This window comes from Coenobita brevimanus, chromosome 46 (genome assembly GCF_032717465.1).
Source record: "Coenobita brevimanus isolate Jiangsu-jjx chromosome 46, ASM3271746v2, whole genome shotgun sequence".
Lineage (NCBI taxonomy): Eukaryota > Metazoa > Arthropoda > Malacostraca > Decapoda > Coenobitidae > Coenobita > Coenobita brevimanus.
The window spans coordinates 25185125-25207618 of NC_136999.1; the positions used below are offsets into that span (position 1 = coordinate 25185125).

At 41.8% G+C, this 22494-nt stretch overlaps 1 non-coding gene across 1 annotated transcript; it reads left to right on the plus strand.

The window, feature by feature from the left end:
* The first annotated feature begins 18912 nt into the window (after positions 1 to 18912).
* On the plus strand, positions 18913 to 19031 carry LOC145398870 (5S ribosomal RNA). The gene has a single exon (XR_013897203.1). It is a non-coding gene; the product is annotated as a 5S ribosomal RNA (ribosomal RNA).
* The last annotated feature ends 3463 nt before the right edge of the window (positions 19032 to 22494 follow it).

The following is a 22494-nucleotide window of genomic DNA, read 5'->3' on the forward strand; positions in this document are numbered from 1 at the left end:
TTTTATCTTTCATTTTTATTCATCTCCTCTGCCCCCATCAATATTTGCTCCTTATAATTACTCTCTTTTAATTAATATTCACTGTATACCGGTATATTCATTTTCCTTCATATTCACTCTATTGTGTATAGTTCATTTCATTCATTCTTTATTATTCCTATATTAGTTCATTCGTTTATTCATTCTTCATTCATTTATTCATTCATTCTTTATTCATTTATTCTTTCATTGATTCATACATATTTTATTCCTTCTGTAAAAACGTCCCAGTTTCCTACCATCTCGTGTGCAGTGTATATAATTATTTCTTTCTTTCTCATAACTGGATAACTTAACCTTACCTATTATATATGCCTATATCCCAACACTTCAACTTTTCCCAACTCGCCAGTAGTCTAGAGATGATTATGCTCGTAATTGTGGTGTAAATATAATATATTTTTTTTTTTTTTTTTTTTTTTTACGTAAAGCCAGGTTCTGACACTCTTGCTGCTATTACAACTATTACTTTAACATCTAATAGTATTTCTACGGTCTGTCGAATAACTTACTCCTTCTCCCAGTGGTATTTCCCTCCCCCCCAACCTTCTCGTTTTCTACCCTGCATGCTTCAACCTCTCTCTCTCTCTCTCTCTCTCTCTCTCTCTGATTTTCTACCCTGCGTACTTAAATTCCCTCAACATTCACCCTGCTGTAGTTGCTCCCTTACCTCTCTCATTTTCTACTCTGAAAATTATAACAGTTTACTGCAACAATCTCAAAATTTTATCCACTTATGCGAGCAAAGAAAACTGGCATCACTATATATTTATTTACTCGTTCATCCTCACACATCAACAGTGTTTCTGATAACAGTAGTCCTTACACGTGGTGCAGATTACATACACCTGCTTCAATTCGTCGTACCTCTGATGAGCGTTACCGTTCGACTTCATGTCGGAGAGAGAAATCCTCTCTTGTTTGTGACGATGACATCGTCAGTCACATTGTTATCATAGGCAGAGACAATTCCATGAAAACAGATAGTTCCGTAGTTTGCGGTCTGGCCATGGGTATTAGACACTATGATCAGCGACGGCGTTTACAGTCGCAGTCCGGTAATGACCTGTGTAATCATAAACAGTCAATACGTCACACCACTAGTGAATGCCGTTACCTGGCAAAACAGTCGGGGGAAGAACAGTGCGATGTTCAAAAACTTCCAACATAGCAGTTACAGAAAGCAATGAGTTGCCCCTCAGTACTGTTCGTCTATTAGACGACTTAGAGGTAGTTGTGCGTGAAAACTGCGGTCAGGTGGTTGTCCCAGTTTTTATGGATACAGGATCTGTCATCAAGTTACTATCTGAAGCAGCGTTAGAAAGAATTCATTGTAACAGACCGAAACGTTATAGCTTCCTTGAGTCCCCATACAGAAATCTATGCACGGTGGATGGATCATATTTAGACATTAAAGGCAAAACCCAGCTTTGAATTTCTATACATGATTCGGCAGACCCATCCGATTTCTATGTTACACCCTGGATTAGCTGCCCTGGTGATGTTTTAATCGGTGTTCAAACTATAGCAGATGAAAATATCAATGTGTTACCAGCAAAAGGGGGTCACTATTCAGGGTTGGTATGTGCCAAGTATCACGGACCACTCTTCACAGTCACTAGTAGATATAATTATGATCCCTCCTAATGATCCATTCTCAGATCCATCCTCCTCTAATCTGCCTGATCCAGTTACTGAATTCTTTAATTCCCTTAATGGTGAACTGTACCCATCCATGCTTGATCTTGGTAAGCCATCCTGTGGCACTGAACCATCATCAAACTCGTCATTATCTACCTCAGTGCCCCTAGCAGAGCTTATGCAGTCCTCAACAACAAGCACGGCGGTGGTAAAAAGTGCACGGTTTTAACCCCCAATGAATCTGGTAAAGTTGCTCTGAGGATTGTTGGGTCACCTAGAGGTGTCGCTGCCATTTCTCAACTGAGACCTTTCATGTTACGGGGTTGTGTTATGAGACTGTGATGTGCTCGGTGTCACACTATGACTTATGCTATTTGTACCTAGCCAACACCACTAATGCCCCAGTTAAGCAGCGTAATGGGACACAGCTTGGTGATGTTTTTATATATCCAGCGGCCATATGTGTGTGCCAAGATTTCCTACTTTCTGTCGGAGATCCGTGTTCAGTTGTTCACTCTACTGACAGTACTACCCAAACTAATTCTGAATCTCATTTGAAATGGGGCGATTATCCTAAGTACAGAAGTCAGTTGCTTGATTTTTTGTGAGACTCATGAAGTAGTAGCCCTACCCGGTGATGGCTGTCACGAATTCGCGTGAGTGTATTTATACAAATTCGTGACATTGTACGTTGGTGAGAAAACCACAAACTCTAGTGGAATTCCTGCTGGGCATTACTCAGTTCAACCGTCCTCATATTCACTTCGATCAGGATGGTTTTCAGAACATTTGTCACTGTTTCACAAGTGACCATTCTTATGCATGACATTAGTGCTTTCACTGAGTGATTTATTGCGTTTTTATATCGTTTGCCCTCTTTCCATTCACCGTTGAAGTTAGGGCACGCCTACTTCTGGCAAACACCGCCATCTCTATACCCCTTCTTAATTTGAACTTAGTCAGCTTTGAGTCGCCTTGAGGATAGGATCGTTTGTGCCCAGCATAGAGCAGCACCTCCGTTGCCCAGCGAATTCCTGAATCTCCACCTAGACGGTGAATTGGTGAAGTGGGCTTACAGCGAATAGCAGCGTTTGGTGTTCATCACGAAGGCGACCAGTCTTTCATTCAGTTCCCCTCCACTGACCAGTATTTCTGTTCATTTTCTTTTTTCTAGGTTTAAGTTCGATTAGCTTTTGAATGAGCGAGTGAGTGTATTCTCTTTGTTATTTGAATTCATGAGTACCCTAGTTACCATGAATTCCCCCTTTGAATTCATTTTGAGACTCATATAACGTAAATTAATTTTATTGTAATCAATAAATTTACACTTCTTTTTTTTTAACTTAATTTAATTAGACATGTGTTTTATTGCTCCACATTAACCCCTTAACCGCGGGTGTCATTCCAGAATGACATTGCAAAAACTGGACCAAACCGCGGATGTCATTCCAGAATGACATTGCAAAAACTGGACCAAACCACGGGTGTCATTCTGAAATGTTTATGAATATTTTGAATACCGCTCGATTATTCCGTGTGCCAATTGTTTCAAGGGAGAGTAGCTATTAAGTTCTTTCACTCCAGCCGGCCCCCACCTCCCTCCTCCCATCCCCCGGGCCCCCACCTCCCACCCCCCGGATCCCCCACCCCACCCCTGCCCAAACACGCATCAATATCTGTCCAGCTTTGTGAGTGACAATGGCACTGATGTGGCAGTGAAGTGCAGGCAATTACAGTGCCTTTTGCCTGCCTCAGTGAACCCAGAGTGGGTGTTTATCATATGTGCAGTGTTCATATATGTTTATAGTATTATTATCAGAGTGAGGTTGGCATTTGGTAATGGTGTGTGAGGCGAAATATAGTTATTTTAGATCGCTCACTTCTAATGGCACTGCCTGTCCAGTGATAGTCAACGAAATCATGAAACCTACATCATTGCAAAGCTGAAGGTTAGTACTTTCTAATGGTACCTTATTTTTCGCTCTAGATTTATTCTGTGCAGAGTTATAAAGGTTTAAACTTTGTTTACATTTTGGCTGGAACCCCCACGGGGGGGGGCCCCAGTCGGGTCAAAACAATGCCCGCGGTTAAAGGGTTAAGCTTACTTTAGTTGCCGCTCCTAGTTTGCACAAACTCTTTGCATTATTCATAACTGGTACTTATGTCAGTTCTTTTGTATCAAACTTAAATCCGTTGTGCCAGCCAGGAGTTAAGCACCAGCAAGAACCAGGCTGTTATTATTATCACTAGTTATAGATTGTCAGGGGTGGAGTCACTCTCTCAAGAGGCTAAGACTACTAACAAACAGCACTCGTGAGTAATTTAGTCTCTGCTGTGTACAGTTGAGAAAGTTTATAAATTCTCGTCCTCAGAGAATCGGCGAAGTAAGCCAGAATAAAGTAAAACTCGCAACTTGATTTTCACAAGTCAATTCCTTTTCTCTATTTCAAGTAATATCAAACATTTATAATTAATAAATTTCACGTCCCTCCGTGACATCTGGCGACCTCATTCCAGGATATTAACTCCTAGCTCTAACATTATTAACGAAATAATACTCACTCACTGACACCTAGGTATTGTTATCATTAAAGAGTATAGGCACTATCTTATTGGTAGTTGGTTGTTATTGATTCATGTCTATTAATTTTATGTAATAACTTTCTCAGTCAGTTGCATTTTTTCCATTCTTATTTTCTTTATTAGTTTAACTAGATAAAACTAGTCACCACCAGCCTGTGCCTATATTCTTTGCTTTGATTATTAGTATTTCTCTGCGGAACAACAATCAGTACTCAGTCTTTAGTCCACTCAGCCTTAGTTGAGTTAGCACCATGGCTACTAACATAAATGTACAGGAAGCCAAAGATAAGGGGCTTACCGATCCCCAAGAAATCAAAGAATATGTGCTCTCACGGTTTAGTTATGAACAGCAGCGTGATAGTGATGCCCGTGAAGAGCGTAGAATTCTTCACGAACATGAGCGAGAACAGCGCTAGGAACTGAGAGAGAACGTGAACATGAGCGAAAACTATGCAAACAACGAGAGAGAGAACGTGAACACGAGCAAGAACAACACGAGAGAGAACGTGAATACGAACGACAACAATGAGAGAGAGAAAGAGAACACGAACTTGCCGAGCACGAGGCATGTGAGAAACATGAACTTGAGATGCTGAAGCTCAAGCAAGACTCTTTGGCTTCAGACACATCTAGTGCAGCAAACCCAAGCTCCACGAGCGCTCTCCCTGCACATGTTCTGGCAACCCCACACCTCAAGCTTCCTTCGTACAAGGAAGGCGAGCGAATCGAGCCATTCATAGCTCGTTTTGAAGACATGGCACAGCTGTACCAGCTGGATGAGGCAGCTAAGTAGCTCTAGTATCTTAGCTTGTTTGAGGACCCTGCCCTCGATATTCTCCACAGAATTCGTGGAGACAATCTCACATAGGAGATGATGAAGGCTCTACTCATCAAAGCGTACGGAGTCACAGTTGACGACACCAGGAGCCAGTTAATGAATGCGCGTCTACAAGAAAAGGAGACGCTGTTCAGTTTCTTGATCAACTTACTGCTTACTTAGATGAGTGGATGGAGAAAGATGAAACCCCTTCCAAGCGAGAGGAGATAATTGACCTTATGCTGAGCATGCATCTAGAAAAGTCGTGTCTTGCTGAGCTTAAGATCTGTCAGGTTATTGATGCCAGCCAAATGGTGAAGACTGATGCATTCTTCATTGCATATGGGTATCAAACTCATAAGCAACACACCTGGAACAGGAAAGCTGACATATCTGGGAAACCATCTCAGACTGAACCCCAACATCAAGGCCGTTCTCAGAATAATGGCCAAGGTCCAAACAAACCGCAGAAGAAGGACCAGGGGCAAATTCCCAGAAACCTGAGTGGAAGCGGTGCGACAAGCAGAACCCTAACCAGCAGCAGTACAGGTATTTCAAGCAGCAGCAGGGCAAGGACAAGCCACATAACCCTCAGTCAGGACAATCGACTTTTAGTGTATCGGATGCAGGATGCAAATGCAGCCTTCATTCCACAACAAGCACACAGTGTTTTTTTTTTTTTTTTAATGCGAGGAAGAAGGAACCAAAGGCCATGAGCCCGCAGTAACAGTTCCCTCAAAGAGAAAAACAAAATACAATAGAGAGCCAAATTCAAGATCCGATCATTTCGAGATGCCTGGACACACTGCGTTTGAAAGACAGGAGATCATAGGCAGCAGGAAATACAGACAGAGGGAGACATTTCCAGAGTTGACCTGTTGCATAAATGAAAGACTGGGAGTAACGGTTAACTCTTGCATTAGAGAGTTGGACAGAAAAGGGATGAGAGTTTGCTGCCAGACGGGTGCTACGTGTCTGTCATAGAGGTGGAGGAATGCAAGCAGACAGTTCAGAGGAGCAGTGACCATTAAAGTAGCGATAGAAAAGAGATAAAGATGCAACAGTGCGGCGAAGAGACAGAGGTTGAAGGGAGTCAGTAAGAGGAGGAAAGTTAATGAGATGAAAAGCCTTTAACTCCACCCTATTGAGAAGGGCTGTATGTGGGGAGCCTTCCCACACATGAGACTTGTACTCCACACAGGGGCGGATAAAACCCCTGTATAGAGTCAACAATTGTGCAGGGGTAAAGAAAGAGCAGAGTCGGCTTAGCACACCCAATCTCTTGGAAGCAGATTTTACAAGAGATGTAATATGATCTTTCCAAGATAAGTCCCGAGTAAATGAAACCCCAAGCATGTTCAAGGATGATGCAGGATTAAGCTGAATATTATTAAACATTAATGGGTATGCCTGTGGAAGATTTTGTCGGGTTGATAGGTGTAAGAACTGAGTCTTAGATGCATTAAAAACAACCATATTATTTTTACCCCAGTCAGAGATACAAGCCAAGTCAGACATTAGGTGTGCCATAGCCTCATCCCTTGTTTGTTGAAGCAACTGTTGAGATGGGCATTGCGGGAACCGAATGGAAAGGTGAAGGGTGGAGTCATCAGCGTATGAGTGGATAGGGTTAGATGTACAGCTTAGATCATTGATGAATAAAAGGAAGAGAGTTGGTGATAGGACAGAGCCCTGAGGAACACCACTGTTGATAGATCTAGGAGAACGATGGCTGTCTACAACAGTGGCTATATAATGACGAGAAAGGAAGCTAGCAATGAAGGCACAGATAGAAGGATAGAAACCGTAGGAGGGCAGTTTGGAAATTAAAGATTTATGCCAGACTCGATCGAAAGCCTTTGAGATGTCAAGTCCAATGGCAAAGCTTTTGCCAAAGTCCCGAAAGGAGGATGACCAGGAATCTGAAAGGTAGGTGAGAAGATCGCCAGTGGAGCGTCCCTGACGGAACCCATACTGACGATCGGAAAGAAGGTTGTGATAGGAAAGTTGCCTTAAAATTTTTCTATTGAGATTGACTCGAAAACTTTTGAAATACAGGACTTTAAAGCAATTGGACGATAGTTGGAGGGTTGGGAGTGGTCACCCTTCCTTGGGACTGGCTGAATGAGGGCAAACTTCCAGCAAGAAGGAAAGGTACAAGTTGACAGACAAAGGCGAAAGAGTTTGCCTAGGCAGTGTGTAAGCACGGAAGCACAGTTCTTGAGAACAACAGGAGGGACCCCATCAGGCCCATATGCCTTGTTAGTACTGAGGCCAGTGATGGCAGAAAATACATCAACTGAAGAAATTTTAATGTCAGCCATGAGGAAGTCAGAGGGGGGAAGTGATGGAGGAACAGCACTGGAATCGTCTAAGGTGGAATTGGAGGAGAAAGTCTGTGTGAAGAGATCTGCTTTATCAGTAGAAGAAATAGCTACAGAACCATCAGAGTAGAAAAGAGGAGGGAAGGATGATGAGGTAAAGTTGTTAGAAAGATTTTTGGCAAGGTGCCAGAAGGAGCGGGAAGAATTCGAGTTGGAGAGTTGAGAGCATTTAGTATGTATGAAATTATTTTTAGTAGAGTGAAGAACAGACTTAGCATGATTCTGGGCAGAAACGTAAAAATGATGTGATTCAGGGGTGGGTTGGCTCCAGTACCTTTTGTAGGCCCTCTCCTTGTTGCGGACAGCATTAGAACAAGCGTGATTAAACCAAGGCTTTCTTGCGTTAGTCAGAGGATATGAGAAAGGAATGTATGCTTCCATGCCCGAGAGAATAACCTCCGTAATGCACAAGGCACACTCAGATGGCTCCCGGCCACGGAAGCAATAATCATTCCAGGGAAAATCAAAGATGTACTGCCTGAGGGCCTCCCAGTCCGCAGCTCCAAAATGCCACAGACGACGTTTCTCTGGAGGGTCCACAGGCCGTACCGGAGTGATAGGACAGGTTAAGGTAATAAGGTTGTGATCGGAGGAGCCCAACGGAGAGAAAAGATTAATAGAGTAAGCAGAAGAATTAGTTGTGAGGAAGAGGTCAAGTATGTTGGAGCTCTCTCCAAGGCGGTCAGGGATACGGGTAGGGTGCTGTACAAGCTGCTCTAGGTCATTAAGGATGGAAAAGATGTAGGCTTGTTCACCAGGTGGATCCGTGAAAGGAGAGGAGAGCCAAAGGTGGTGGTGAACATTGAAATCTCCTAGAATGGAGATTTCAGAGAAAGGAGAAATGGATAGAATGTGTTCCATTGTAGAAGTAAGATAGTTGAAGAATTTTTGATAGTCAGTAGAATTAGGGGATAAGTAAACAGCACAGATATATTTAGTCAGAGAATGACAGGAAAGCCGAAGCCAGAGTGTAGAGAATTCAGAAGAATCGAGTTCAGGAACACGAGAGCAAGATAAGTCGTTGCGTATATATACACAACAGCCACCTTTGGCTACTTGTCCACAGTTCACTAGTCCCCAAGCGACAGTGAACTCTCCATCACAGGTGGTCAATGCTCGAACTCCTCAGATGGTGAGCACGACCCCTCAGGCATCTAGATCTCAGGGCACCATAATTGTTGCATCGTTCGTTCCGCAGTCTCATTAATGACTGGCTGCTACCTCCTCAGACCCTTCCACCAGCAACACTGTCTTTCTTGTTCAACCAGGGTTTGTGGGAGGTGTTTCTGTAAATGTTCTGAGAGACAATGGTTCCTCAGGTTGCTCCGTCAAGCAGAGTTAAGTTCGGCCCGACGAGTACACAGGTAAGCAGATTCAAGTTAGACTTATTGATGGATCAGTGAGATTGTTCTCTAAGGCACGTATCCAGGTGGCATCTCCTTTCTACACTGGCTTGGCAGCTGCTTTTGTCATGCCAGAACCTTTGTTTGACCTCATTATTGGCAACATACCAGGCGTCAAAAATAGTTGTGCCTTAGATGTTGCTACTCAGACTTCGGCTGTTGCAGTAACACAAGCCATGGCCAAGGCTCCAAACCGTATCACCCCGTTGACCGTCGCAATGCTGCAAGATCTGATTCGTAGTCAAGATGTTGTCCAAGAACAACAATCTGACCCGACACTTGCCTCAGTGCGTAAGAAGCTGGAAGGTAATGTGATTAAGTATTCATGGAGAGGTCAAGCCAGGTTTCTTCATAAGCGAGGACGGCTGTACCGTGAGTCACAAACACCCCAGGATGAGGTTTGACTGCAGTTCGTCGTTCCCGCGAAGTATCGCCGTGTAGTGTTCGAATTTGGTCATTGTTCAGTGATGGGAGGTCACATGGGCCAGAAGAAAACCTCTGACCGCATCCATGCTGACTTTTTCTGGCCAGGAATGGGACAGGAAATAACTAGGCTTGTGCATTCCTGTGATGTGTGTCAGCGTACCACTGATCGGGGACATGTCCATCCTGCCCCATTGAAACCAATGCCTATAATCTCTGAACTGTTCGAGAGAGTTGCAGTTGACATTGTTGGGCCAATCTCTCCTAGGGCAACTCATGGATCAAAGTATATCCTCACTATCGTTGATTTCAGCACACAGTGGCCTGAAGTCGTGGCCCTTAAGAATATAGAGGCCGTCACTGTTGCTGAGGCATTGATTGAAGTGTTCTGTCGCGTAGGTATCCCCAAGGAGGTCTTAAGTGACTGGGATTCGCAGTTCACCTCTGCAATGATGAATGAAGCATTCAGGTTGTTGTCCATCCGAGGCTTGTGAACTACGCCCTATCATCCCATGTGTAACTGGTTGTGTAAGAGGTTCAATGGGACTCTCAAGAAGATGTTAAAATGCATGGCCACCGAACAGCCAAAGGAATGGCCGCAGTTCATTGCTCCTCTTCTGTTTGATTATCGAGAAGCCCCACAACATTCTTTGAAGTTCTCACCTTTTGAACTGGTGTACGGAAGGTCAGTCTGTGGACCACTTCAAGTCCTTCGCGAGTTATGGGACAATGAAGAACCCGACCCTGAAGTCAAGACCACCTACACCTACGTCCTTGATCTAGCTGACCACCTCCAGTCATCGTGCGAGTTAGCTAAGGAAGAATTGATCAAGGCGTGCGAAGTTCAGAAAGCTTATTATGATAAGAAGGCAAAGCTTTGGAAGTTCAGTCCAGGCAATAAGTGCTTGGTGTTACTCCCCACTGCCCAGAACAAGTTGTTGGCACAGTGGAAGGGTCCATATGATGTACTAGAAAGCATTTCAGACCTCAGCTACATAATTCAGATGGGGAATCTTCATAAAAGGTTCCACGTTAACATTTAAAGGCTTATCATGAGTCAAACCCCGAGGAGACTGGCCTGCAAGTAGCTGATGACAGTGACCAGCCACTGGAAGAAACTGGGGCAGCTGTGGTGATCCCAGCTGATGACCATGATGATGAGCCCTTATCCGTTCAGTCCCGTCAGGAGGAGACTGTCGGAGATGCCTTACTAAACACTGACTTAGCATTAGGTGACCAGAATGCCAAAAGGTCACTGCTCTGTCAATATGCTGATGTCTTCTCCGACCAACCTAGACTCGCAAAGGTTGATTGTCACAAAATTGAGTTGACCAGCAATGCTCCCATAAAGGTTAACCCACCGCGTGCCAGTGCTGTTTTAAAATGGTATGACATAATGCCGTGGCCAGTGCCAGTGCTGTTTTAAAAAGGTCTAAAATAAAAAACTTCACTGTGACCGCATTTTTCAAGATTTGCGGGTAAAAATTGGCAGGCATGTAAGGTATCTGTTCCTCTACCATCCCCCAAGGCTGTTAAGGCCATACACTCTCTCCCTCCCCCCTCACGCTCGCTCTGCCTCACTCTGCCTGTGTGCCTCACCCATTGCTGTAGATAGTGAAGGCATTTTGTAAATATTTTCATGTAAGTGTTAGTTGTAAATATTTTCTTGTAAGTGTAAGGACTATATAGTGAAGTCAAGTTGTAAATAAGTTCTTGTAAGTGCCAGGACTGTACATAATGAAGTCAGGTTGTACCTATCTTCAAGTAAGTGTAAGATAATGCATTCACAGTGAGAAAGACACGCAAATTGTGATAGATGCTGAAGTAATAAGTGATCAGAAAAGTGTACGGAACATTGCTATACCTTCCCAGCATAAATACCTGAGTATAGCTTACATAGAAACCGACTTTCTCTTACGTATGTGGTGAGAGTGAGAGAGCGGTTATACCTGCATACGAGTATGCAGGACTCAGTAAAACTCATTTTCGAGCCTCGGTGAGCATTTTAATGGCGAAATTTGTTGTTTCCACATCAAAATCTATCATTTTAGCCAAAAAAAAAAAAGGTCAAAAAATGGCCGGCACTGGGGTGACCCAGAGGGCTAAAAATAGCTGGCACGCAGCAGGTTAAGCCATATCCGATTCCCATGCGACTACTGGATGCAGTTGACAACGAAATTGCTGACATGGAGACTGCGGGTATTATTGAAAAGTCCTCATCTCCTTACTGTAGTCCAATGGTAGTAATCTGCAAGAAGGATGGTGGAGTCTGGATCTGTGGTGACTATAGGAGGCTAAATGCAATCACCAAAGTGGATGCTGAGCCAATGGGTGACCACATTGCTATCTCCGAGCTGGCAGGGTCACGATATTTCATGAAACTTGATTTGGCGAAGGGATTCTTTCAGATTCCCCTTCACACCGAGAGCCGTCAGTTCACTGCCTTTGCTACTCCTAGGGGGTGATATCAGTATAAAGTCCTCCCATTTGGACTTACCAATTCTCCAGCAGTATTCAATCGTGCCATGAGATCAGTGCTCCATGGTATTGTAATGTAGAAATGTTCGTTGACAATGTCCTCGTTCATTCTTCCACGTTGGAGGAGCACCTCAGACTCTTGGAAATTGTCTTCAGTAGACTCCAGAATTATAACATGACTGTGAAGCCTAGCAAGTGTAAAATTGCTCACAGTGAGGTAGAGTTCCTCGGACATATTGTTGGCAACAATCGCTGCAGGTGTCATGGCGACAAGATCAGAAAGGTTAGGGAAGCCCCGAGACCCGTGACCAAGAAACAGGTTAGGGCATTCCTTGGCCTAGTGGGGTATTATAGGAGTTTTATCCCCAACTTTGCTCTCATTGCCCAATTATTGTACAAGGCGCTTTGGAAACATGCTCCAAACACCACTGAATGGGGAGAAGCACAAGAGAGATCTTTTGCCACACTTAAGAATATGCTGTGTAAAGAGCCTATCTTGCAGTTTCCTAATTCCAACAAACCTTTCATACTGCACACTGATGCTTCACAAGATGGAGTAGGTGCTGTATTAATGCAAGAATCGGAAGGTGGAATATTCCCAGTGGTATACCACAGCCGTAAGCTAAAGCCCACTGAGAGGAATTTCAGTACTGTTGAGAAGGAACTCTTGGCCGTGGTTGATGGTGTTGAGAACTATAACTGTTATTTATATGGAGCACCATTCACTCTGGACACCAATCATATGCTGCTCACTAGTCACAGCACGACTAAGACGGCTAATGCAAGATTGACATGCTGGACACTGTATTTGCAGCAGTTTAACTTTGTTGTGAGGTACATCAAGAGAAGTGACAAAGTAGGCACAGACCTGATGTCTTGCCTGCTAACTGATGACTAACATGGGCAACTGTTGTAAGCTGGGTTCTGTAAGACAGGCGTCCTCAGAGATTTATGCAGTCCAAGGAACAGCCTGGTTCCCAGTTAATAGTGTACCAGTAAGACCTGACGTCTCGCCCGTTGGTCCCACAGGACACATTACGTCCAGGACCTGTTTATACATGTGTACTGTAGGTTAAGGGGGAAGTTCGAGACCCCCGTAGGGTCAATCTGAGGCTGTGTTTGAATTACCTTGTGGTGTCTCGAGCTGTGGGCCTCTCTGAGGATTCTCAGAGAATGCACATTCTCCACATGAGTGTTCACACCCATTTTGGTGTTAAAATGAGACCTGCCCGGGATTGCGTAGGGAATCTTAGCTTGCCAATATTAATCGTAAGTGTATGTTACATTTAACCAGTAAACTATAAGGGTCGTCCTTTGAGATTCTGTCCTGGGACCTCGTTTCCTGGTTAATAATAATGTAGGGTTAACCAGTAAACTATAAGGGTCCTTTGAGATTCTGTCCTGGGACCATGTTTCCTGGTTAATAATAATGTAGGTTTAACCAGTAAACTACAAGGGTCCTTTGAGATTCTGTCCTGGGACTACGTTTCCTGGTTAATAATGTATCCAGTAAGAAAATAATGGCGACCTCGAATGTACAAAGCTTTGGCTGGCACTTAAAATTTTTGGCTAGGGCATACGTTTTGTAGCATATGTGCTGACTACTAGGCAGAGAGAGAAATTGTAATTTAATAAAAATTGTTTGTCGCTCTGACACTTTTGATGCTCCACCTAGATTGATTTCGCAGGTACAGCTGGCAGGTGTAGCAGTTTTGTCATGCAGATCAGCTGATCGTCTCTACGGCATGCTGCCACCTCTTCTCTTCTGCCTCATCGTCTCCATTTACTATTAATTTGTATCATATAATTTTACACATAGGTACAGTTACACTACAACTGTCACAACTACACCATGTATTACATACACCACGCTGCATAACAACTAGTTGTTAATGTAAATGTAGCGAACTTTTTGCTCAGGTTGACCTGAGTACAGGATTTTTCACAGTCGTTATGGAGTTTTTTCCTCAAGCTTGCTTTTATTAACGTAAATATGAGCTTTTTTTGTTCATTGGCGACTGTGATATTCTCCTATAGCAGGATAGTACACACACCACAGTGTGAATCTTGTGTGACTGAGTTAGGATTTATATGTATATATATATTGTAAAATTTTTCTGAAGAAAAATTTGATTTTGATGGGGCGTAATGTCACGAATTCACGCGAGTGTATTTATAGAAATTCGTGACATTGTACTTTGGTGAGAAAACCACGAACTCTAGTGGAATTCCTGCTGGGCATCACTCAGTTCAACCATCCTCACATTCACTTCGATTGGGATAGTTTTCAGAACATTTGTCACAGTTTCATAAGTGACCATTCTTATGCACGACATTGGTGCTTTCACTGAGTGATTTATTGCGTTTCTATATCGTTCACCCTCTTTCCGTTGACCTTTGAAGTTAGGCCACGCCTACTTCTGATAAACACGGCCATCTCTATATCCCTCCCTAGTTTGAACTTAGTCAGCTTTGAGTCGCCTCGAGGATAGGACCGTTTGTGCCAAGCGTAGAGCAGCGCCTCTGTTGTACAGTGAATTCCTGAATCTCCACCTAGACTGTGAATTGGCGAAGTAGGCTTGCAGCGAATAGCAGTGTTTGGTGTTCATCACGCAGGTGCCCAGACTTTCGTTCGGCTCCCCTCCACTGACTAGTATTTATGTTTTGTTTTTTCTTAGGCATAAGTTTGATTAGCTTTTGAATGAGCGAGTGAGTGTATTCTCTTTGTTATTTGAATTCATGAGTCCCCTGGTGACCGTGAATTCCACGTTTGAATTCATTTTGAGACTCATATAACATAAATGTATTTTATTGTAATCAATAAATTTACAGTTCTTTTCTTTGAGATTAATGTAATTAGACTCATGTTTTATTCTCCACATTAATTTTACTTTAGTTGCCGCTCCTAGTTTGCACAAACTCTTTATTTTATTCATAACTGGTACTTATGCCAGTTCTTTTGTATCAAACTTAAATCCGTTGTGCCAGCCAAGAGTTAAGCACCGGGAAGAACCAGTCTATTATTATTAGCATTAGTTATTAGTATTGAAGATTCCGGTGTTGCTATTTGCTGATGATACAGTATTGTTGAGTGAAGATGAATGGGAGTTGCAAGGTTTGGTGAATGAATTTGGGACAGTGTGCAGGAGGAGGAAGCTGAAAGTTAATGTAAACAAAGGAAAAGTTATGGTGTTTGAGAGGAATGAAGTCACAGAATGTACAGTGAGATTGGATGGTGAGGATATGGAGAATGTGAGTGCATTCAAGTACTTGGATAGTGTGATGAGTAAGGATGGAACTTTGGGGGATGAAGTGCATGAAAGGGTACAGCAGGGAAGGAAGGTTGTTGGTTCACTGAAAGCAGTGATGAGAAATTGGGAGGTGAGTATGGAAGTTAAGAAGTCACTGCATAATAGTATTGTGATCCCTACCCTGACATATGGAAGTGAGGCGTGGACCTTGCAAGAGGTGAACAAGTCAAGAGTAAGAGCAGTGGAAATGAGTTACTTGAGAGGAGCATGTGGACTGGCATGGAGGGACAGGTTGACGATTGAAAAAGTGAAGGAACGTTGTGGGGTGTATGTGGATGTGGTTGAGAAGATTAGGAGAAATACACTGAGGTGGTTTGGACATGTGGATTGAATGGAGAATGAAAGACTGACTAAGAGGATGTATGTAGGTGAGGTGGAGGGAGGGAGAGGGAGGGGTAGACCGAGGATGAGATGAAGGGATGGAGTTGAGAGGTATATGAGGGAGGAGGGAGTGAGCTGGGGGGAGGGTAGTCAAATGATGGGTGACAGAGCGACTTGGAGGTGTTTTGTCTGCGGCCACCCTTTGTGGGATTAGGGTGTTGGGCTATAAATAGATAGATAGGTAGATAGTTATTGATTGTCAGGGGTGGATGCTAACAGTACTAATAAAGAGCACTCATGTATACTGTTGAAAAAGTTTATAAATTCTCATCCTTAGAGAATCGGCGAAGTAAGCCGTAAAACTTACTACGTGATTTTCACAAGTCATTTCCTTGTCTCTATTTTCAAGTAATATCAAACATTTATAATTCTTAAATTTCACGTCCCCCCGTGACAATGACATGGGCAAGACCGATCTTGGAAAATATTCTATTACATTGCAGCCTGAAGCTCAACTCGATTATGTCCCTGTCTATCGTTTACCTCAAAGTCAGCGTAAGCAGGCTCATCGTCTCGTTCAGGAAATTTTGGAATCCAACGTTATCGAGCACTCTGACAGTCCGTGGAACAGTCCGTTATTACTCGTTCCAAAGCAAGGTGGTGAACAACAGCCAGCCATTGACTACCGCTGAGTAAATGCCTTAACCGTTCCTGACAGATTCCCAAATCCTGTGCTCACTGGTTTCCTGAAATCATTAGAAAACAATTGTGTCTTCTCCCTAGATCTCTTGAGTGGCTGTTGGCAAGTAGAAGTGGAAGAATAATCTCATCCAATCACTGCCTTCAGCACCCTGTCTGGTCATTACCAATTCCATAGGCTCCCATTTGTTTTGAGAAATGCATCTTCGGCATTCATGCGATTAATCCATACAGTCTTCGCCGGCATGATAGGTCATTCAGTCTTGGCTTATCTGGATGATGTCATAATCACTAGTCGCTGTTCCATAACACTTAGGGAAATTGGCAGAGGTATTCACTAGACTCAAACAAGCTGGACTTAAAATCAGGCTGTCAGAGTGTCATTTCTTACATAACAAACCGAAGTTTCTAGGACGTGTCATCGCTGCTCATGGAATACATACATCAGATGAAAAAGTCAGTGCAGTAACCAACTTCCCTACTCCTACCAACACGGATGCAGTATGTAGTTTCCTCGGTCTTAGTGGCTACTATCATCGTTTCATCAAGGGGTATGCCCAAACTGCTGCACCGTTGACTAAGCTCTTGAAGAAAGACGAGCCTTTTATGTGGTCAGATGAACATGCTACCGCATTTACTGTCCTGAAAACTGCTCTTGCACAAGCTCTGGTCTTGGCATTTCCTGTTATTCCAAACCTTTCTTACTGCGAACGAGTGTGCCTTGGTGTTGTTCTCATGCAACATGACTCCAAAGGGAGGAATCGTGTCATTGCCTATGTCAGTAGAGTGTTAAACTTCAAGGATAAGAATTACAGTGTAACTCATTGGGAAGCCCTCGCTGTGGTCTGGTCACTAAAACATTTCCGCGACATATACGGTTACTCTGTTCATATCCAGACCGACCATCTTCCTCTTTGCGACCTGTTTCGAGGACGTAATCTTACGGGTCGCCTTGCACATTGTGCAGTTATTGATAAAGACTATAATCCAACGTTTGAATACGTTCCTGGAAAGTTAGATGTTGTGGCAGATGCTCTTTCTCGTTATGCTGCCACACCCTTGACTGGTTGTGATGTAAATTTGGCATTCAGTTATGACCCACTCCATGGGTTCCAGCGTGTTTACCTTCTATGGTCTCAAGTTATATACTTTCTTGAGTCTGGTGATGATTCTTCCTTGACAAAGTTACTAGTTCCTGTGTCTGATTTCTTCCACAATAATGACTTACTTTACAAAGGACAGTACTCACAGGTAGCGATGTGCCTCGTCACGAAGTTAGGCAACTATTCATGCCAACAGACTTAATTCCTGCCGCCCTCCCTTTAATCCATGACACCCCTCACGCATCACACTCAAGTAAGGACAGGAGCTTACGACAGGCGCGTCTTTCATATTATTGTTCCCCTACGTGAAAGGATGTAGAAACTCACTGCAGTGCATATCTATCATGTGCTTGTAGTCGAGCTGCATCCATACTGCAATATCATGTACCGTCACGGCCTTTGCAAACTGTATCCCTTGATATTCTGAAATTACCACATACAGAATCTGGCTTAGTTTATCTATTAGTGGCAGTTGATCATTTCTCCAGATTCGTGATACTGACTCCATTGCGTGACAAATCTGTTAATGCAGTTGCCCATGCTTTTGTTAATTCAGTTATTTTTCCCTTTACAACTCCAGAAGTCATTCTAACAGATAATGGGTCAGAGTTCAACAATTCAGTGGTAGTAGAAATTTGTCATCACTATGGAATTAGGAAGTGTATTATTCTTGCCCATCATCCAGCCTCTAATGGCCTCATGGAGCACTAGAATAGGAAGATATTGGAGAGTCTATGCCAAATGGTGGGAGATCAGAGTTCCACATAGGATGAGTCGATTCCACAGGTGGCTGCCTCAATTAATGGATCCATCAATAAATTTATTGGTGAAACTCCATTCTTTGTCATCTACAGCTTCAACAAAAGACTACCTTATTCTTTGTTCCAGTCTAAGCCTGATCCAATCTACAATCACGATGATTATGTAAGTTCAGCTCTCAAATATTCAGAAAATTCATAAGAACATTCAGGATTATTTGGTCCTTTCATATGCAGAAATGGTACATAAGCAACACGCAGCTGCCTCCGATGTTACCATCCATGTAGGTTACTTAGGTTTTACCCTGGAACACGAGCGTGCATCAAAAATTGACAATAAATTCCTAGGTCCTTTCTGTGTCATCTCTCGTAAGGGTAACACATTTGAAATATAGGCTCTGTCTAAAGACGCAAAAAAAATTAGTGCATGCCGATGACCTTGGACGTGCACCAAGAGACATAGTGTTGGAGGAAAAACCAGTGGACGAATCACTTGGAAATGCCTCATCTTCTTCTCAACTAGGAAATGCTCCTTCTCCCACTCCTTTTTCTGACACTTCTTCAGATTCCTCTTCTCATTCTAGGACACTGCCACCACCCCCTGCTGTTAATAACAGTCGTTCCAAGTTTCGTTCGGCGACCAATTTTCTGGTTTCTTGTCTATCACCCCAACAACATCATTGGTGCCATACAGTCACAACCATATCCTCTTCATGATCATCTTTTCGACCTGTCCTTTATTTTAGTCTTTTATAAATATGACATTGTGTAGAATGTTGGCGATCTTGATTACATCTTTGTTATTAGCTAGTTCCATTTCTTATATTATAACCCCCTTGCAATTAGCTAATACTGCTACAGATAACAGTGAAATAATTACAGTCCTAAGGAAATGATAAATTCGGCGTTATCAAAGAAATAATTTATATCACTCTCCAACAATTTATGTTAAAGCAACGGCCATGCCACGTTGAGTACACCGCTTCCCGTCCGGTCAGCGAAGTTAAGCAACGTTGGGTCTGGTTAGTACTTGGATGGGTGACCACCTGGGAACACCAGATGCTGTTGGCGTCCCTACGTGTCAAGTGGGGTTGGTGGAGGATTAGTGCCCCTCCCTGTAAAACAATTAACTCTAAGCCCTTGACCACCCCGTTTGGGATACATGGCGTCTGGCAATGGATGGATGGGAAGACATTATCAGTTGTATTACTAAAGGCCATGTTCCATTGTCAAATTTCACCCAATTTCAGACTGGGCTCACTCTCATTTTAATCTTAATCCTATTTCCTTGTTTTTTTGTTCCATTATTATCACATTCCTGTTCGTTTTGCAGTCACTCTCATTTCTTTCAACTAATTCCTTTTCCTCTACCTCTCATTGACACTTCTATTGTCTCACGACTATATAACCAATTTGATCCTTTTTTTTCCCTTCATGGCTGTTCTTTAATATTTCCCCTAGTTTACTTATTTCTTGTATATATACGATAATAAAGATATATCATTTCCTAAGTCAGTTTTTGCTGAGCCCTCATTTTATATGTGCTCCTTATCATATTCACTCTGCATTGATTTTTACTTATAATATTTTTTTTTCTCCATTGTTGTACTAATTATGTGGAAAAAAACGATCTAAGTAATTATTGTTACGAGATAAAACACTGAAACACTGAAAACTACTTAGATGTAACCTCCTTCAGTAACATGCCAGGTGATATTCAGGCGTATAAAGTAGACATCCTAAGGAAATAGGGTTGATCTGTGTTAAGACGAATGGACACCTGGTGAACACTGTTCAGTTTTTTTTCTAAACTGGTACTCTCTCCCAATTCTGTTGTACTTCCTACATAACCTGCTGTTATGTATATCATGAATAACTTTTCACCCATGTAATCTTAGCAGCAGTACCCTATGTTGTTACATTTAATTCTTGCTAATCACTGAAACTGTGACGACTGTCACTTCCTTTACTACCCATATTCATTATCCTAGTTGCTCTCATACAAATGAAATTTTTATTAATATCAGTGTAGTTTCATTGACGAATTAGTCAAAAATACATATGATTCCATGATTTATGAGTTGTGACAAGATTAGTATAACCACCAAAGGACGTTGAAACTGGTAGTACCTAGTGAAATTAATGTTAGTAAATGAACTAAAAAGAAAATGTAACCTAATACTGAACAACAGAAAATGATGTTTCGTGAAAACAAAATATCGCCATGATAATACAAATAAATCATTTCATATTACGAAGGACATAAGAAGAATCTGATATTTTGATATATGGTATATTGATAGAACAGAAAAACAAGTCTCTGTAAGAGGCTACAACTCTTTTTATCTAAGTTCTACAATGTATTTGATTAAAGGAAATGAAACATGTTGTGTAAACCACATTGTGTGAGCTTGAGAAGGCACCTGATAGACTGAACATTCTTTTGTGATTATGATACATTACTATTACACTTCTTGAAGGTCCACATGCAAACAAGTCTGTGTAATTCTATTGTGCATTCCTATCACATGTATCAGTATGAACTAACTAAGGGACAAGCTTCACTTATGATGTGATAACATTCATATTACTGCTACTTATACTTCATTTTGGACAATATTATCCTATGTATATCATACCTGCATGTTTATTATCATTAATTCATATATATATATATATATATATATATATATATATATATATATATATATATATATATATATATATCACAAATTTAAAACTGTAACTGATTATATATATATATATATATATATATATATATATATATATATATATATATATATCATATAAATTTAAAACTGTAACTGATTATATATATATATATATATATATATATATATATATATATATATATATCATCAGTTACAGTTTTAAATTTATATGATATATTCCCTTATATGATATATTTAAATTATATATTCCCTTTGTTGCTAAAAAAGTGAAGACAGCATCAACAATTATCTCAGAACACTTAAGTCATGAGGGGTTATAGATGATCAACTATATACACAGCTCTCTATCTCTGGTTGCCGTCCAGATATTATATATGTGCTCCCTAAAAGACATAAGCCTAGCTGCCCACTTCGCCCCATCCTCTCTGAGATAGGCACCGTGAATTACAATCTAGCAAATTTCCTCGTTCCAGTACTTACCCCAGTCACTCATAACACATATACAGTTAAAGATTCTTTCTCATTTGCAAAGGAAATCAGTAACATAAAATTTAACACGTGTAGAATGGCATCCTTTGATATTAATCCTTGTTTACTAATTTACCCCTTTACGAAATTGTAAAAATTTCCACTGACCAACATTACTAGGAGAGTAATGAAGTTAATGGTTTTCCCCGAAAAGACTTCCATAGACTTCTATCTCTTGCAGTGACGGAGTCGACATTCATGTTTAATAATACAACATACAAACAAATTGACGGAGTGGCGATGGGCAACCCCTTGGTCCGACCCATGCTAACGCTTTCTTGTCTTATCATGAATATCGATGGCTCGAGAACTGTTCAGCTGATTTCAAACCCTTGTTTTACAGACGCTATGTCAACGACAGTTTTGTCATTTTTGCTTCACCTGACCATGTTTCCTCGTTTTTGAATTTCCTAATTTCCAAACACTCGAACATTCAATTTACTTCTGATATAGAGGGAAATGATAAACTATCATTTTTGGATATACTTGTTGAAAAAATTAATAACTCATTTACCACCTCCGTCTATCGTAAGCCTACATGCACTGGTTTGACAACTAAATTCACTTCCAACATCCCCGGGCAGTTTAAACAGAACCTTATATACACTTTGGTAACTAGAGCATTTAACATTAGTTCGTTACAAAAACTTTTTCTTGAAATTTTAATAATTTACGAAACATGTTAAAACTAAACAGTTTTCCCTTACACATCACTGATACACATATAGGAAAAAGGTTAAGCAAAATATTGTCCCCTCCCCTACAAGTTCAGACTGTTCCTAAAGCTTCTGTTAATTCAGTAACCCTTTTTTAGGGCCCCGTTCCTTTGGAGTAAAGAATAGAATTAGGAAACTCATCTCTGAATATATTCCATAGGTATTACTGAGGACAGTATTTAAACCATCATCAGTGCTATCCAATCACTTCAAGTTCAAGGACCGCATCCATGATTCTCTGATGTCATCGGTGGTGTAGTAGATGTAATTCTACTTATATTGGTCAAACCAAACGACACCTCACCGCCAGGATCTCGGAACATCGTGGAAGGTCACACAGAACGGGTCTCCCTTTATCGAAACCCGGCTATTCAGCGATCCGTGAACACTCTGAAGCCTCAGGCCACCCAATGCATACAAATGATTTCTCCATTCTCCACATTTCCCGTGACGACACATTAAGACGAATAGCAGAGATAATCCTCACCCACCTCCACAAGCCAACCCTGGGTGTCTGTGACTCTTGCACCTCACTGCTCTGCATTTTTTAATAGCATAATTTTAACTTTTTTTTAACCAATATGAGCATTATAACTT